This window comes from Nicotiana sylvestris, chromosome 5 (genome assembly GCF_000393655.2).
Source record: "Nicotiana sylvestris chromosome 5, ASM39365v2, whole genome shotgun sequence".
Taxonomy (NCBI): Eukaryota; Viridiplantae; Streptophyta; class Magnoliopsida; order Solanales; family Solanaceae; genus Nicotiana; species Nicotiana sylvestris.
Window position 1 is genome coordinate 11,842,198 of NC_091061.1, and position 19,410 is coordinate 11,861,607.

General features: G+C 39.5%; 1 long non-coding RNA gene across 1 annotated transcript; it reads left to right on the top strand.

Moving 5' to 3' along the window:
* Positions 1 to 432: 432 nt before the first annotated feature.
* Positions 433 to 5,081, top strand: LOC104240998 (uncharacterized). Its single transcript, XR_714600.2, has 2 exons — positions 433 to 656; positions 4,772 to 5,081. It is a non-coding gene; the product is annotated as an uncharacterized lncRNA (long non-coding RNA).
* The last annotated feature ends 14,329 nt before the right edge of the window (positions 5,082 to 19,410 follow it).

The window sequence follows — 19,410 nt, forward strand, 5'->3', positions numbered from 1 at the left end:
CCTAACACCTTCCCTCGGGTCAACAGAATTCCTTACTTAGAATTTCTGGTTCGCAGACTTCATTTGGAAAAGTCGAAAATTTCCTCGATTTGGGATTCAAGATAAACCGGTGACTTGGGACACCAAAAGCCAAACCTTTCCCAAGTGGCGACTCTGAATTAAATAAATAATCCCATTTCGAATATTGTCACTTAAATTGGAAAAACTCTCCCCCGCGCATTTAACCCTTCGGTGGCGGGCGTGCAAAAAGGAGGTGTGACATTACGTAACCACGGATTTAACGATACGATACAATAAAATTTAAGTAACAATCAAAACAAACATTATATTTAAAGTAACAATACGATACGATACAACACGTAACAACCATCCAAACAAATCCGTAAGAAACCCATCTTATTTTTATTTATTTTAAGAAAAAATAAATGTTCTATATATATGTCATTTGGAAGTTAGAGAAGACCCGGTTAGCTTATTTAGAGGGCTCATCGTATCAGTTTCAGTTACAGTGAACGGAGAAATTAACAACGCCGAAGATGACCAGTACCGGACTCTTCAAGTTCCTGCGGCCCAAATTGCGTCCTCAGTCCACCGATATACAGGCCGCCGCTACTTGGGGTGTCGCCGCCACTACCACCGCTCTCTGGATCGTCCAGGTCCTTTCCTTTTTCACTTTTTCTCAAGAATTTTGGAATCCGATTTATTTGTATGTACTTCAATTTTGATTTTATGTTTTCCTTGTTTTTTGGTTATCTAATTCCATGCCATTTAGAACTTTTAACACTCAGATAGTCGATCACATAATGAGTCAATCGGGTAATTCTCCTTAGATCCTATAAGCAACTAGGTGGGTCAAGGATTTTTAAGTCAGTGGATAAAGAATACCACTGCATCTACTGTAATTTTGATAGAATAGCAACTTTTTTTCTTTTTAAGAAACTATTCAAATTCGAATTTTTAATTTAGATAATAGGAGCTTATTCAGTTATCATGAACCTTTGATTGCGACTTAAAAGCTTCGTTTGAGCAGAGAGCCTGAGCTCAGCTCGATATCCGGGCCTGATATTATGATTATGGAAGCGGAGCATCTCCTGTCAAGCATCTTATACTGCTATCAAGGGCGGCTCTAGGGCAAGGCAAGTGAAGCCCTTGCTTTAAGCCCCAAAATAAGTAAGGCCCCAAAAATAAAAAAGTACTATTATATTATTATATAATATATACTCCATAATTTATATTTATATAATTATTAATAAAAGATTTCAAAATTTAATAATTTTTAATATTTGGCAGACGTAAGATAGAGTGAGTTAATTGGAAAAAAAATTTCTCACTAAATTAAATAATATATTTACCTTCTCATCAATTTTATTTTTCTTTCTTTATGTATAGTCTTTTTTCATGGTTACGATTTTGCGTTCTAATTTCAACTCCAATTCCCTAAATTAACTATTTCTTTTGGTCACATTTGATTGAACCACATACCAGAAAGCAAGTTCTTTTGTGTCTCATCTTTTTTAACTAAGAAATCCCCGAGGCAAATGTCGCAAGGTTCAAAACATGATGAATAATGGGCTCGCCCTTTACCATTTTCACTTAAGGGAAAAATTCAATACCATATGACACGCGCCTAACTCATACATCATGAGTTGTGGTCCCACCACTATATCAAAGTCATGTAGGTTTTTTTTGTGTCTCAGTATTATATGAATTTTATAAAAGACGTTTCAGGGTCTTTTTAATATATTTTGGTTTAGGCCACCAGTTTTGTTGAGCCGCCCCTCATTGACAATCAATAATTATTTACAGACTACTGCCCCACTATGAACGTACTGTTCAACCAGCTTCATTCACATTTGGTAACTGAATGACAAACTCGCTGCCTTTAATGCTCTTGTCATTGTTGCCTTATTTTAAGTGAGACTCTATAAATTTTATTGAGAATATCAGGGGCGGATATGTGGCTCTAGTAGGAGACTAGTAAAGCCTTAATTTAGGTTCCCAAAATTTTTAATAATGAATTTTATAACTTTATTTCAAATTAGACAATATTAATGTTTGTAGAAAAAATAATAAAGTACGAAAAAAATTGTAAAAAGGAAAGAAAGGTGTCTACTCTTAAACAGTAAAAATATTTTTAAAACTTTGAATTAAACTACTTAAATCTTCATATTAGTAAATATATTTTCTACAACAATATCAAAGGTAATATATTGCAAATACATGTCTAATATCTCATTTATTTAAATTTTCCTTTTCTAATATAAATAATTATATTACTATGTGAAGTTAAAGACTCTGTCATTTAAGAATATATGCTATAAACAACAAGTATGGAAAAAATGGCAAGATTAATATTTTTGCATATATGTGTGTATATGTACTAATAAAAAAGTATAAGGCCTCTTATTAAAGTGTGGTTTTAGGCCACCAATTTTACGGAGCCGCACTTGACTGCTATTTTTTGTTGTCATGGTTTGTGATCCTAATAGTAATTAGAAATCATTGTCGGACACTATCCGCTTGAATTGAAAACTGGATTAGCGTTAGAGATTACAAACATTGCAATTCGAGATACAATACTTACGAATTTGCTAATCTAATACTCCATTATTTCAACATTGCTTCAGCATCCTTTTCTTCTATGATAAATTTTTAGCCCCTTTATACTCTTGCTATTTTATTTCCACAACTTGATCGATTGATTTCTTTCTTCGGATTCTAGATCTGGTTTAGGCATGGTCCGTTAGCAGAGGCGGAGTCAGGATTTAAACCTTATGGGTTCGGAATTGTAATCTTTTTAAGTTATTGGGTTCTAAATTAACAAGTTGTACATATTCAATGAATTTCTTTAGACAAATACATGATTTGAACAAAAGTTACTGGGTTCGGCCGAACCCGTATCCAGCACTCTACCTCCGCTCCTGTCCGTTAGAGCCCCCTATGCATTAATAGTTATGGTCCTCAAGGACGTGAACACGGGGTTCTATTTCTTGAACATGTGTTACTCATAAAAGTTTGAATTCTGGCATTTGTAGTTTATGGATTGAGTTTATTGCACTGATCTTATATTACGTTTCTAAAAGTTATTGCAGTTTCTTTCTCGTGTTTTAAAAGTTATACTAACCTCCTCTCCAAATATTATAAGTCCTTGCATTGTCCTTGTCGTTTAACTTCCGAAAGTAACTGAAAACGTCAAACATATGCTCTTAAGAGTTAATACCATATAGGCAAAGTTGGTATGTTTGACAGGAAAATGTTGGGATTTGAATCCTTCCCGATTTTTTTTAATGATTAGGTAGGCTGGATTGGTTCAGTTATCCAAAATGTGCAATTATTGTTCTGATAAATGTTGTGATGTGGTATCCAACCATTTATGCAATGTAACATTTGGTGAGCAGGATAGCTTAGCAGTCCAAAATCTTGTGTGACAACTTTAGGAATCAAGAATTTAATTTGATCATAGGTTACATTAGGTGAATTCTTCCCATCTGCCTATGTCTTGGTGGGTAGAGTTATTTGGTACCTCTACTTGTGGAAGGTAATAAGCTAGCAAATACTTGGAGGATCAATTGAAGTGCGCCAAAACTTGTCTGTACCCCATTGTTATCCAAAAAAGAGGGTCAACTTTGTTCTCAAGTATACCTCTGAGGCGTTGACACTAGTTTATCAAACACACACACACATATTGTTGTAAATTTCATTGATTTAACTTTTTTTCTTTTGAGCAAACTAAATCATCACCAATGGCACAACGAGGACAGTCGAAATGGCAAAGTAAGGTAGTAAAAGCGGCATACGGATGGTGCTAGAGATCAATTTTCTTCTGATTATTTATCGATGGCCTAGTAGAAGGGTCTTTTCTGGGGAGGCTTAGAGAAGGGGTGGGAGCTTGTTAAGGCGGGTGTGGAACAGCAAGTAGGACACAGCTATGGGAATGACTGTATTTTAGGTCTTTCCTGTGGGAGTTTCGATTATCGATCTCCTTGCCTCTAAATTAAGACTATAGGGATGGATAAGGACTTAATACGGAGGTGCGCTAAACATGGAAATAGGTGAGAAGAATTTTATCCAGAGCTTTTTTGCACTCTGAAAAATCTGTAACTCTTTTTTTCCCATTTTCCCTGCTTTTGCTAATTTCTAATCTCTCTCACTCAACATCAGCCAAGTGTCAACTTAGTGACATTGGCCAAAAATAGTCATAATTGCACGCAACCTACTAGTTTAAGAAAATGGGGGGATTCATTTTGTTTGTCACTTTGTTTTGTGTTGCAGGTTTGTTGTCCATTTGTTTTCCTGTCCATCTGTTTTCCTTCTGACTTTTGTGATGACATTAGTTTCATTTTTTTAACGATGAACGTATTATAAACTTAAAGTTGCATTTTCAGATTATCTTGTGTGCAATATATACTGATGAATGTGGCTGTTTTAAGATATTAGATTGGAGGTTCGGAAATCAGTAATAAGAAGGAAGGTTCCAAAACTTTTGATGAATTCTATGGAATTTGTTGAAGTAACTTTTTCATTTAAATGTTTTGATGTCCTTTAATTGGATATCTCATGTATAAGCTTTAATTAGAGAGCAGAGAGCAAAGCAAGTGCTAATTTAGTCTTTTGGTGTTATTTTATTTCTATGCACTTCTGGCCTTCCTTTAGGTTGTGCAACTCAGTTCTTGTTAATGTATTGTTTGGATATGTAAGCTTGATTTTACGATGGCATATATGTATCTAATAACACCTCTGACCGTGTTACGTTATTTTCATATTTAAGCAGCCATGGGACTGGTTGAGGAAGACATTCATTGAGAAACCAGAAGAAGAGAAGTGAACAAAAATGCTGAAGAAGGTGGTTGAGCAGGATTAAGTTTAATAATGTATCTCATTTCTCGTGGTTCTTGTTAGTGTAATCATGAAAGTTTAAGTTAGCTGATGGTCTCTCTTCATACATCACACATGTTCACATTTTCATTGTTAGTAACAGTGATGCTTGATGTTGTGTACTATGGACTTGAACCATGAAGATTGAAGAACATTGCATCAATGATTTGGTCAATGCAGACAATAGTTGAACGGGCTTTCTGAGATACAGTTTGTGCTGCCTAATTAACGTAGAAATGACACCATGTAGCCGCTCTAAAAGGCTGCAATTTAGGAATTAGACTATGCGTCCTGAATTATAGTTTTTTGGTTCAATTTTTTAGGACAAAAATATCATAATTTGTCCTGCAATTAAAAAATTTCATTTAAATTTCATGACAAAATAAGTGTCCGTCAGTTGTTTCAACATTCTTGTCCTTTTTTTAAGCTTTAGCCGTCGGAATCTAAGATGTGTCGGTGTTGAAGACTTACCAGCAGAAGAGGTTTTAATCAATTACAAAGTAATATGCCTATTAAGAACTAGTTTAACGGGGTATTTAACACAACAACAAACCTCGTGGATTCCTGCGGGTGGAGTATGGAGGTACGTTGTACGCAGACTTTACCCTTGCCTTGGAGGGCAAACAGATTATTTCAGTTAGATCCTTAGCTAAGAGAAGATGAACGGAACAATAACAACAAGCAATAACAATAGCAAAATATTAAGAAAATCAAAGTGAATCAAAGAGTAGGAAGTGATAGCAATCTAAGAATAAAAAGATACCATACTAAAACTAAAACTATCGGTATCGGGAGGAAAAAGTACAATGCTTTACTACCTACTAATATATAACTTTAGTTCTCGACCTCCATACCTTCCTATCAAGGGTCATGTCATTGGTAAGTTCCAGTTGTGTCATGTCGTGCTTAATCACCTTTCCCCAATACTTCTTTGGCCTAATTCTACCTCTTCTCATACCTATCAAAGCCAACCTTTCACACCTCCTATGGGTCCCCTGTGCTTCTCTTCTTCATATGCCCTAACCATCTCAGCATCGCCTCCTCTTTACAGTGTGTTTAAATAATGTAAAATATTTTTCATGAAAATATTTTATTTAGAAACTATGTTCAGCATTTAACTGAGCATTAAGCTAGTTACCTTATACTCACGGGTAACCCTTCCCTAAAGCAAGTAAAGCAAGTTCTGTGAGGTGAAAATGTTCAATTCTTTCTTTAATATATATAGAGAAGAAAGATTTGTAACTGCTATGATTTATGCCAATGAAATTGCATTTGAATATTGAAACGTGTGATATATCGGAAGAAACAATTTGATAAGAATGTTTAAAATGAAATCTCAAAATTCTTGAAGAGTCCCTTAGAGTTGATTATTTTTTATACATAATTGTCACACCTCCTTTTGCGCGCCCGGCCCCGAAGGGTTAAATGCGCGGGTGGAGTTTTTCCAATTTAAGTGACAATATTCGAAATGAGATTATTTATTTAATTCAGAGTCGCCACTTGGGAAAGGTTTGGCTTTTGGTGTCCCAAGTCACCGGTTTATCTTGAATCCCAAATCGAGGAAATTTTAGACTTTTCCAAATGAAGTCTGCGAACCAGAAATTCTAAGTAAGGAATTCTGTTGACCCGAGGGAAGGTGTTAGGCACCCTCGAATCCCGTGGTTCTAGCACGGTCGCTTAAATTGTTATAATGGCTAAGTATCTGATTTAAATACAGGTTGTGACTTATGTGCTTTTATTAAGTTTAAACCGCTTTTATTATTATCATTTATTTTATAGAATTGCAACGTCGTGAAAATGCATCTCGAACCACGTCACAATCAATGCACCCGTAGTTGTTAATACATTTTGATTCCGTTGAGACTTGGATTTGGGTCACATCAATGTGCACCCGATTTTAAGAATATAATTTACTTAGAGTCGCGCCTAAAGAATCTAAACGCGTTATTATCTTTGGGGAAGGCAGTGGAATTCACTAAACAGTCCGTCCCAAATTCTAAGTATTTATCATGATCAATTGTTGAGGGCCCCGCAATTTGCATTTTTTATTCGGCGAGGCTCGTCTCATTATTTTAGAAGGGTACCCTACAATGGCTACATTTCTACTACGTTTATCTTTAAAGGGAAGGATGATACCGAACTTTGCTTGTTTGAGCAAATACAGACTGAATCCTTATTATGTTTGCTGAACCTAAATATGTTTGATTACCTGATTGATTGTCCATGAGGTGAGAGTTACCTCATGCTTTGTCTTTATCGAGTGAATACGCTTATTAATCTGCTAAGTGAGATTGCAAACAAACTAACAACATATATTGAGTTATGTTTAACGACCTCCAAGTTCTATTTTAACACTCTAACCTATTTGAAATTGATAAACGAAATCGGCTGTTTATTAGGAAAATTACTACTAATTGAACTCAAGATGACTATTAGTTTTTCTCAACAATCATCACATTATTTCGAAACAAAGAATCTATACCGAAACCCGATATCGAACCTGCATTGGAACAAATAAAACTGACAGGAGGACTGGCATTCATAGCCAGACTCTTAATGTGACTGCATGAGAGTTTGTTTGGGATACATTTATCCCAGACCTAATACCACAGATTTGTCAATTCAGTGGTCTAGGCAAAAATACATACAAGTGCTTGCCATGACTCTATGTTATACAGTCATAACTAAGCCAAACAGAGCGTTATACTGAACTGAATGTATACTAAATCAAACATGCTGTCTATGTCATACTGTCATTACTATTGAACAATGCTATCTAACAGTCCATCTCAAACAGAATGTATGCTAGTTTATACAAAGTATTTGCAGTTTGCAGTAAAAATACAATCCCAACTAACATTCGACCTATTTTTAACACCCATGTTATAACATGAACAGCTGTTCGTTTCTTTATTTCTGTTTCAACTTCAAACTTTCAACAATACAAGGTTTCAGAGGTTGTGTACCTGGAAATATTTGACAATTGAAGAAAAGGGGAGTCAGCAGAGTACAATGACAACAAAATGCAGCAGCAATCACGACACTATCAGTAGCAGCAGGGCAGAATAGCAGCAGGCAAAGCAATACAGCAAGAAACAGGCTCGAGTGCAGAAATGCAACTATGGCCAATAGAAAGCAATAGCCAAATGACAGCAACACCCAGTGGAGTAGAATCAGAACTCCAAGCAGACCAAATCAGTAGTAAACCAATGGAAAACACTTGACTAAATAGACACAACTGGAACTTCAAAGAATCAGAATTGATTTCAACAAGTTGAACAACTCAAAACCCAAATAACAAATAGGAAGAAGCAATTTCTGATTGTAGATTGTATACTTTCTATCTCTTAACCTCCCTCTATCTGTGTTTTCCTAAAATCAGTTCTATCCTTTTCAATCCTCTCAGTCTAAATATCCCTCTATGCCTGTATCTCTTTGTATGTCTTTCAAGCTCTCTCTTTCAAAACTCCTCACAGTGTGTTTTTCCTTCTTCCTGTATTTTCTTCTCCGATGTCCTCTTCTTCTGTATGTCTGCCCTTTATAAGCCTCAAAACTATATCTTTTAACAGCCTGTTTTCAGAATATCACAGTACCCCTCCCATGTGCCTTCCATTTTCAATTCCAACTTTAGCTAATTAAGTATTAAATCCCATCAACATTCCCTGGCAGATTTAACTTTTAAAAGGTTTAAATACTTCTTTAAACTAAAGCCAAGTATGGGCAGTAGAATGTATCTGACAGCATATGCTGTCAAATTGTTTAAAACTTAACAAAGACCTTTATGCAGGCCACAGGCTGTGCACAAAGCACATGAGGTGCACCAATGCACATGCTGTGCACGAGTGCACATGCCTTCCAATTCAGAATTTAAACCAAACAATCCTTTTTACATTACTGATCAATTCAAACAGCTATAAGTAAACAAAAACTGGTTCTTAATTGACTCAACAAATGCTTAGCAGAAGTAAATCGATTTGTTATTGTTCGGACAGTTGAAACTAATTGACGACACATGTCGACTCGACTATATTAGCATTAACATACACAATCGTAACCAAAAATCCGACATTTAACAGTATCGACCCATAATTCGAATTATACTGACTGAGCAAAGTGGTACTCGAGGAACCAATTGCTCAGTCAACATTTGAAGCTCAATTATTGTACAACAAATACATATGTCTTATCAGAATAGGAGGGGGGATTTTAGACAAACAAACAGAGGTTCAGGCAAAACGGTTGAAGCAACAGTTGATAGAAGTCAAGGACAGAAAACGAACAGACCCTTACAACAATCAAACGAACCAAAACAACTAAGAAAAGAAAGAAACTCACCTTAAACCGCAAAAGATCAAAACCTTAACTCGGACTTGGTCAGGCCTTTCTTAAGGCTGAACGGACTTTAAACGAAGTGTTTCTCAGATGAGAAACACTTTGATTAAAGTCCATTAGACCTTAATCTCTTCGGTTGAACCAGTGACGGAGGAACACAAAACTTTCAAAACTTAGATCTGGGATTCAGGCTTCCCTGATCAGATTCGGACCAAACCAAGTATGGTTTGGTCAAAAGGAGGGTCTGGGGAGTGTCTGGTGTGAAGCTAGGGTTGGTTGGTGTAGATCGAGTTTTGACTCGAATCTTCAAATGAAGATTCGAGGACCTGGAGGGTGATTCGAACTAAACGGTTAACAGGTCTATGTTCAGGGTGGTGAGGGGGTTCTATGGTGTTCAGGGCAAGGTCACCGGCGTTCATGCCGCCGGTTTTTCATGGTGAGGAGTACAGGGGCGGCTCTAGGGTTTGTGGGTTTGGGTGAAGACGACGAGGCTGGGGTATTGGATAGGGGGGTAGGGTACGATTATGAACTTATATAGTTAGTGGGTGGACGGATCTCGACCGTTAGATCAATTTAGATCTACGGTCTGGATCTGGTGGTTAAATGGAACGGTGTCGTTTCAAGTGTTGAGGGTTTGGGTTCGGTCCGGTTGTAAACGGGTCGGGTTCCTCAGTGGGTTGTGGGGAAGTGATCTTGGCCGTTGATCAATCTGAGATCAACGGCCCAGATCACACTGGACTAAAACGTCGTCGTTTGGACGTCCTGGGCATCAGGTGGCCTGGACCGGGCAGGCCTGGGTCTTGGGCTGTTTGTTTGGGCCAATTTTGTTAAAATTGGCCCAAGTCCGGAAGGGAAGGGGTCCTTTCTTTATTTTTTATTTATTTATTTCCTTTTTCTTATTTATTTTAAAACAAAACTAAGCCAAAAAATCAAATTAAAATTAAATATACACTCAATACAATTATTTGCACACACACTAAAATATTTCAAAACAGGTAAAGTCAAACAAAATAAAATCACGGACGAAGATGCCTATTCATTATTTTCTATTTAACGACCGGATTACGGTTCGAATTATGCAGGACACATATATTTTTTTGAATTTTGTTTTAATAAAGTAAATAAATAAAAATGGGTCGAAGTCACCAATAAATCAACAAGGTGCCGCACAGAGATCCAAAAATTATACAGCAGGGCCAATTATTATTTTTTATTTCTTTTTGGAGCGATTGTCGTGCGAAGCAAAAATCACGTGCTCACAGCTGCGCATCTTTGTTCGGAAACACGAAGGGTTTTCGTGCAAAGATAAAGTGAGCGTGTATGAGCGATTTTTGCCTATAGACCACTCCGTATGAAGCATGTTTTTTTTTTTGAAAGATCTGACCGAATCTTGCTTCAAAGATTTCCTACATATCCTGGGCTAAACAGGAATCAGGTCAATGTAGTTCGAGAAGTTTTGGTAGCTGGGACTACCATGGGACTGCAATGCTTGCTGCTACTGCTGCTGCTGTTGTCACTGCTACGTCACTGACCGCCTTATTACAACCAAACAAAAATTAGAAACTGAACTAACTACTTATATGTATGTCAACTGCTAGTTACAAGATTCCTATCTATGATTCTTTTACGACTTGATCTTGGGTCTTAGCTGATTCTGCTTGTAGACTCCGATCTGAATCTTGATGCTTGCGAGTTGCGGCGACTTGTTTAACCTCTGGGATACTGAGTGAGACGCAATTGGCAGGGTTTAGGACCTTAGTCAAACGTTGGAGTCGATCTGCTCTCCCTTCACTCTGATATCTCGGGATGTCTCTTTTTGCCTTTTTCTTCTTTGATTCTGAGTTGAGACTCATCTCGTGGGTCATTTCGATCCGTGTGGCTCGAGGTTAGACCTGCGGGAAAAAACAAACAAACGAACGAAATTTTCTGCCCCAGTTTCACTAGGAAAATTTCGTTAATTATTTACCAGGAAGTTCATAAAATTGATGAAAGAGGATATGCATGCTCAGTTCAGGGTTGGAGCCCTAATACCGGCTAGCTGGGGAAAGGTTCAGTTTAGGGTTTAAAACTCTAAAGCCGAACAAAGGAAGAATTCAGTTTAGGGTTTAAAACCCTAATGCTGACTAAAGGAAAATTCAGTTTAGGGTTTAAAACCCTAATGCTGATTGCATGGAAAAACTCAGTTTAGGGTTTAAAACCGTAATGCTGGCCGAAAGGAAAAAGTTCAGTTAAGGGTTTAAAACCCTAATGCTGACTAAAAGGAAAATTCAGTTTAGGGTTTAAAACCCTAATGCTGATTGCATGGAAAAACTCAGTTTAGGGTTTAAAACCCTAATGCTGGCCGAAAGGAAAAAGTTCAGTTTAGGGTTTAAAACCCTAATGCTGACTAAAAGGAAAATTCAGTTTAGGGTTTAAAACCCTAATGCTGATTGCATGGAAAGGTTCTCGGGTTATGCCGAAAAGATTTATTGAGTTATGCTGGGAGGATTCATCGGGTTATGCCGGGAGGCTTCATCGGGTTATGCCGGGGAGATTCATCGGGTTATACCGGGAAGATTCATCGGGTTATGCCGGGAAGATTCATCGGGTTATGCCGGGAAGATTCATCGGGTTATGCCGGGAAGATTCATCGGGTTATGCCGGGAAGATTCATCGGGTTATGCCGGGAAGATTCATCGGGTTATGCCGGGAAGATTCATCGGGTTATGCCGGGAAGATTCATCGGGTTATGCCGGGAGGATTCATCGGGTTATGCCGGGAGGATTCATCGGGTTATGCCGGGAGGATTCATCGGGTTATGCCGGGAGGATTCATCGGGTTATGCCGGGAGGATTCATCGGGTTATGCCGGGAGGATTCATCGGGTTATGCCGGGAGGATTCATCGGGTTATGCCGGGAAGATTCATCGGGTTATGCCGGGAAGATTCATCGGGTTATGCCGGGAAGATTCATCGGGTTATGCCGGGAAGATTCATCGGGTTATGCCGGGAAGATTCATCGGGTTATGCCGGGAGGATTCATCGGGTTATGCCGGGAGGATTCATCGGGTTATGCCGGGAGGATTCATCGGGTTATGCCGGGAGGATTCATCGGGTTATGCCGGGAGGATTCATCGGGTTATGCCGGGAGGATTCATCGGGTTATGCCGGGAGGATTCATCGGGTTATGCCGGGAGGATTCATCGGGTTATGCCGGGAAAATTCATCGGGTTATGCCGGGAAGATTTATCGGGTTATGCCGGGAAGATTCATCGGGTTATGCCGGGGAGATTCATCGGGTTATGCCGGGGAGATTCATCGGGTTATGCCGGGAAGATTCATCGGGTTGTACCGGAAAGATTCATCGGGTTATGCCGGGAAGATTCATCGGGTTATGCCGGGAAGATTCATCGGGTTATGCCGGGAAGATTCATCGGGTTATGCCGGGAGGTTTATCGGGTTATGCCGGGAAGATTCATCGGGTTATGCCGGGAAGATTCATCGGGTTATGCCGGGAGGTTTATCGGGCTATGCCGAAAAGATTCATCGGGTTATGCCGGGAGGATTCATCCGGTTATGCCGAAGAGATTTGGGTAGATAATGCCCCTTGGGTTATGCCAGGGAGATCCATGGTTTTCAATCAAAATGCATGAAAATATTATGGGAAACTTACCTTTGGCCGTTTTCTGCTGCAAGGTTGTTTCAATTCTTGCGCGCTTTATCTCTTTTGGGCTACACCTACTTCTTGCACAGCTGCTTTGTGTCGCACCTGTCTCAATCTTCCTAAACAAAGAAAGATTATCAGTTTGAAAACGGCGGTTAGTTTGGGGGCCTTGACTGTTCCAATTGCTTTGTCTTGGCCTAATTCTTGTTGAGAAACTCTGCTATTGATTGGATTTCGCATGCGAAAACCTTCGGACTACTCAGACCTGCATTTCCAGATTTTGTGATGATTTGCCTTATAAGGCTTTGGTTTTTCTGTCCCTTTCTGCTTGGGGATTTTGGTGGGGATTTTATCAGGGAGAATCTGTGGGTTTTTTTTTTTTTGTAGCAAACTTGCTGGGGATGTGCTGGGGTGGACTTCTTTGGGGAATTGTACAAGGGATAGCCTGTGGGGATTTGTCGGTTTTGGAAGCAAATCAACTATCATGGCCAGTCGGGATGGGACTGACGCGCCACCGAGTTTGTACATTTTATTCGACTCTCGCCAAACGGAGCCCTGTAAAACCGGTCCTGCCACCTTTCTTTGCGATTACTACGGAATTAAGAGTTAGATCAAAAAGAACTCAAAGAAAACTATGTAAAGGAGAACATATGAGTTTAAAGAGAAACGCCCCTTTCGGGGAGAAAAGAGGGACTTATCTGGAGTGTATGCCAGTTTCAAACTGACATGACATGCCTTTTGGACTGGATGCCCGACCTCCGAGAACTTGCATTTCCTCATGAATCAAAACAGATCTATATTTTTTCAAAAACCCGGGAACCTTGCCAGGACTTTCTGAGGTGGAATCATCTTTTTGGCCGACAACGCCCTTTGCGGGTTTTCGCTAGTCGACCTCTCTCATTTCTCTTCTTACTGTCGCCTGCTAGTACTCCTTGCGAGTTTTTACTAAACAAGCTCTCTCATTTCAATTTCTCTTCTCTCGTCGCCTCACGGTGCCCAAAGGTTTTCACCGACAAGACTCTCTCATCTTTATTCTCCTCATTTTGTTGTATCGGACCCAAATAATTCCATCTTCCTATTTTGAAATGCTTTGCTGATTGATCAGAAGGACTTTAGAAAGGTTTGGGGTGAAAAGAATTTGGATTGAACTACAGCTTTGGAACCTTTTGGGTGGGATTATTGCCAAATTATTATAACTTCTGCCCCAGTTTTACTTTCCGGGGAATTCCTGGATTTTTGTTGGTGTGACTGAACCCCAAGGAGAGGTTGCCTACGTATCCTTTCGGAATCAAGTCAAACGTAGTTCAGGCACACTTTTGTTTTTTTGGATTTTTTTTTTTTTTTTTTTTTTTTTTTTTTTTTGTTTTGTTTTTTTTTTCACTTTATTTTCAACAATATTTTCAGGTTCCAAAGAGGGTAATCAAAGAAGAGTAACCAGCTCAAATGGGTTTTGCAAAGGGTTGATAGTGTTTGGGTAGCGAGAATGAAAGCCTTCGTCATCTCAAACTGTGCAAAGATATCGCCAGAGTGATTTAGACATATCGCTGCACCTGCTTTCCAAGCAAGGCTGACGTCGTTTCTTTCGACGTCGCCCAGATACAAATGCTCCATTTGGTAACGTTCTTCAATGACGTATGGACCATTCTTTCTGGGTATAATTGCCCGTGACAAACCGCAGTTATTAAGGTTATCATTCTGTACGGGTCTAAACCCATTTACTGCTCTCAAACTCTGCTTTAGTGACGGACATTTTCCAAACCATGAACCAATTTTCTTTAGTTGTTCCTACTTTTCAAATTCTTTATATCTCAAATTTTGACTCATTATTTGAAGTCTGATCGGAGTTCTCGTGATCCGGGCATGAAGTCCGCAAACATGTCATGTTATTTAAAGCTGCATTTATCAGAATTGAAGAGAACACAAAAGAAAACATAGAAGAAGAAAGTGAGTAATCAAGCATGATTTCATTTCTTGGCATTTTGGGGAAGATAAGGAAAAAGGTCGACATTCAGGAAATTAAAAACATGAAACTGAAGAAAAACATCTGAGTCACCCTCGGGGGTTACTCGTGATGCAGAGAAAGTGGCAAGACAGGTTCATTAGGACTTCCGTTTGATCAAGAATGGTGTAGCCTTCTAGTTTTGAAGCTTGGTGCTTGGCCCCATGTACGATACTTCAACGGTGCTAGTGCCCTCTCCTGGCTGGACCATGTGCATTTCGCATAGCTTTTCCCTTGTTGCCTCACATATTTCCTTACTCTCGTCGAGCGGGGACACCTTATCATCTTCCTCTTTGTTGTATTTTGGCTCCTGTGGTATGCGTCCGACAAACACTGGCTCGTTCGGCCGAGGTGTTTTGACCGTCCCCCATACCATGGAGGCTTGCTTGAATACATCACTTATTCCTTTTTCTTGTTCCGGAGTTACCCTGGGTCCCTTTTCTGTATCAACAATAGCAATTATGGCTTTCAGTGCCAGATCGACTTCCTCGTCTTCACAAATCATCCCAACTATCGGCCCGTTGTCGTGGGCGGGCAACAGATTATTGGTCACGTTTGGGATATCCTCGTCTCTCAACACAATCTTCCCTTGGTCTAACAGATTCTCTACAGCTTGTTTCAATGTCCAACAGTCGTTGGTGTCGTGCCCTTCTACCCCTGAATGGTATGCACATCTGACACCCCGCTGATATGATGGTGATCCCGGGTTTCTGCCCGTTTGGTGGTATGGGCTGCAACAAATTCATTTGGACAAGCTTAGGGAATAGGGCGGAATAGGGTTCACCGATTGGTGTGTAGTTGGGTCTCCTGGGTGGTTCCCGAGGACGGAAATTATTCTGAGGATGTCGAGGATTGTAGTGGTTTCGGTGAGGAGGCTGATTCCTAGGATGTGGGGCCTGCCCCCGATTGACTGGTTGTGACCGCTGGATATAAGGCTGGGTGCTCATAACCATGTAAGGCTGAGGAGCGTAGGTCGCATTTTGGTGGGGGAAATAATGTTGCGAGGTTCTTTCCGAAGAACAAAGCCCGGGATTATGATATTCTCCCACCTCTGACACTACCATGGATGTTTCCTCTTTCTTCTTCCCTCTTGCTATTCCTCCAGACCCGCTTTGGACGGCTTGGGAGGTTGCCTTTATGGCTGCCTGACTCAAAATTCTTCCCGTTTTCAAACCGTTCTCCACCATCTCTCCAATCTTAATCGCTTCTGCGAAAGGCTTTCCCATGGCCGACATCATGTTTTGGAAATAGTCGGACTCTTGAGCCTGGAGAAAAGTAGTGACCATCTCTATCTCGTCCATGGAAGGTTTTACCCTTGACGCTTGCTCACGCCATTTGATGGCGTATTCTCTGAAACTTTCCGAGGGTTTCTTCTTTAAGTTTGACAAAGCATTTCTGTCTGGTGCGATGTCAATATTATATTGAAACTGCCCTACGAAGTCTCTGGCAAGATCATCCCATATATGCCAGCGAGATATGTCCTGGTCCATATACCATTCCGAAGCGACTCCCACCAAACTTTCTCCAAAATATGCCATTAGCAGTTCTTCTTTTCCGCCGGCTCCCCGCAATTGGTTGCAGTATTTCTTAAGATGTGCAATGGGGTCACCGTGCCCATCGTATTTCTCGAACTTTGGGGTCTTGAAACCCGTTGGCAGGTGCACATGAGGGAACATGCACAAGTCGGCGTAAGAGACGCTCTTTTGTCCGCTCAGTCCTTGCATATTCTTCAAACTTTGTTCAAGGCTTCTCATTCTTTTGGCAATCTCATTTTGTTCTGCAATCCTGGGGCTCTGATCCTGCCTGGGCGCAAGCTCGCACTGAGGCGGTAGAGGATTAGTGCTGGTAGCGAATCTAGTTGGTTCCATTGAGAACGATGGTGCTTGGAATGTAAAAGAGGATGAGTCAAAGCTTGGCTTGTACGTGGCAGGCTGTGCCGTAATCGGGCAAGGCGATGCAGTAAAGATGTTCATGCTTGCATCGGTGGCTGACATTCGGGGATGAGGGTCAGAAGGCGATCCAGCAGAGAAGGCTGAGGTGGCTGGGTACCCGAATGGGGTAGCAGGATAATTTATGGGAACATTTGAAGTCCCACTTGACCTGGAGAATAATTCAGGGAATCCGGGGATGACACTTGGCGGCTCTTTCCCATTATTCCAGTCGTCCAGCATTTCCAGCATGCGGAGCCATAGGATTCTATTTTCCTCCGCAGTTGCGGATTCAGGTGTGAGGACGGCTGAGATCGAACTCTCCTCAGAAACAGGGATTGTTTGCAATGGAATTTCTGAAGACATTCCCACACTTCCTTTTGACCTGGTGAAGTAAGTGTGAGTACCGCTTCTGGTCCTAACAACAGGTAATTGAACACTTCTCCTTGACCTCGTGAAATATGAGTGCGAGGCCAGACTTTCACCAAACCAACCGTCCTTTCAAAAACCCTGGATATGCTCAATGACAAACGCACGGTTAATTTGTTGTAAATAACAGATAGTTAATCTCACGTTGGGCATGATGCACCTGTACAGTTAAGTGGATTACTATATGTTTGCTACGAGAGCATGCGTCGTTCCGGTATTTCCCTCTTATTAGTTTTTTTTTTCCTTCCTTTTCTTTTCTTTTTTTTATTATTTTGCAGTAAAAGAAGTGCGACCGGATCCGATGAGGATTGCCTACGTATCACGATGCCTACGTGAATCAGATCATTACGTAGTTCGAAGCTAACAAGTATAAAAATAAAGAAGCAAGTGCTCATAGGACTCAAAAGATTTGTCTATTCTTTGTTTATTTACTTATTCATTATATATATTTTAAACGAAAAAAGAAAATGTGTTTGGTTGATTTTGTTTTCATTTGTTTCACCTTTTCTACGGAAGAAAGAACGTATGTGATGTTGCCTCTTAAATTTTGAAAGAGTGACTTTTAAGAAAATGATGCGGAATTATGAGTTTTATTTATTTACAAAAGCACTTCTAAAGAAAAATCCTAATATTTTGAAATTCAATTTTTCAAATATATATATTTTTTTTTTGACATTTTACAAAAAGAGACAAGGAAGCAAAGAGTATTATTTTTTTTTTATTTTTGTTGCTGCTTATTTCATTTTTTCATATGAAAGACTTCAGAAAGAAGAAGACTATTTATTTTATTTTATTTTTATTTTATTTGATTTTAAAGAAAACTTCCATATTTTTTATTTCTTTTTTTTTTCTAAAGAAAATTTTTTTTTTTTTGGATTTTAAAAATTGGGGCCGGAACCGATGAGGTTTGCCTACGTATCTCACATCCGGTGAGAATCAGACCCGCATAGTTCGGGCTATCGTAAAATAGGAAAAAATCGAATAAACCTAGAAATCAGGAATGCGTATTTCTTACATTTTTTTTTTGAAAAGAGATAAAGATTAAAGAAACTATTTATTTTTTATATTATTTTTTTTTTAGGAAAAATTTGGACTATTAGTCTGAATTCATAAAAGGGGTATTGCGAAAGAAACAACACATTTTTTTTGAATTATGAATTTTCGTTTTTTTTTTACTTTTAAAATAAATACCCCTTTTTTTTGATTTTGAAAGTGATAAAAGAAAATTTTTATATATATATATATTTTTTAATAACTCTCAATAAACAAGACAGTTTTTTTTTAGAAAAATTCCGGCGAGGTTTTGACACTACTTGGACATTGGTTTTATTTTCCAAAAATAAGTAATTATCTCCCCTACGCTGCTATTTTCCCCTTTTTTTTAGGAACCGGTCGACATGCGGAACCGAAGCAAATAAATGCACAACACATATAGGAATGCAGCATGATGGTCTTTTCCATTTCAGGTTGCCTGTCCTAGACGGACCCAACCCCTGTGTTGAGTCCCCTAAGTCAAATGCAATATGATGCAAATAAGCGTTCCTACTAGGGATCCGGCATGAAGTTTCGTTATACTAGGTTTAAACCTTGGTATTTGTTCTAGACTGTGTACCCGAGCGGACAACTCGAGTCGAGGAGGGGGCTACGTACCGGGGACCCGCGAGATCGTCCGGCTTTGTAACTTGTCCGACCTCTTTCTTATTTCAGGTATTGACACTAACAGAATAGGGAGTCTCGACCAGCGAGCTTCTCCCCGGAGGTAAGAAAAGAAGGGTTTCGGCACAGTTTATATACAGTTCAGATAATATCAAAAGCGGTAAAAGACAACATTTAGCACTTTTATGCAAAACATGTAATAAAGATCAGATAATAAAGCCAAATATAACAATTATTCTAAGCTCGAATTCTTGGACCCTGAACCAGTGGTTCTGGGTCATATTCCCCAGCGGAGTCGCCAGAGCTGTCACACCTCCTTTTGCGCGCCCGGCCCCGAAGGGTTAAATGCGCGGGTGGAGTTTTTCCAATTTAAGTGACAATATTCGAAATGGGATTATTTATTTAATTCAGAGTCGCCACTTGGGAAAGGTTTGGCTTTTGGTGTCCCAAGTCACCGGTTTATCTTGAATCCCAAATCGAGGAAATTTTAGACTTTTCCAAATGAAGTCTGCGAACCAGAAATTCTAAGTAAGGAATTCTGTTGACCCG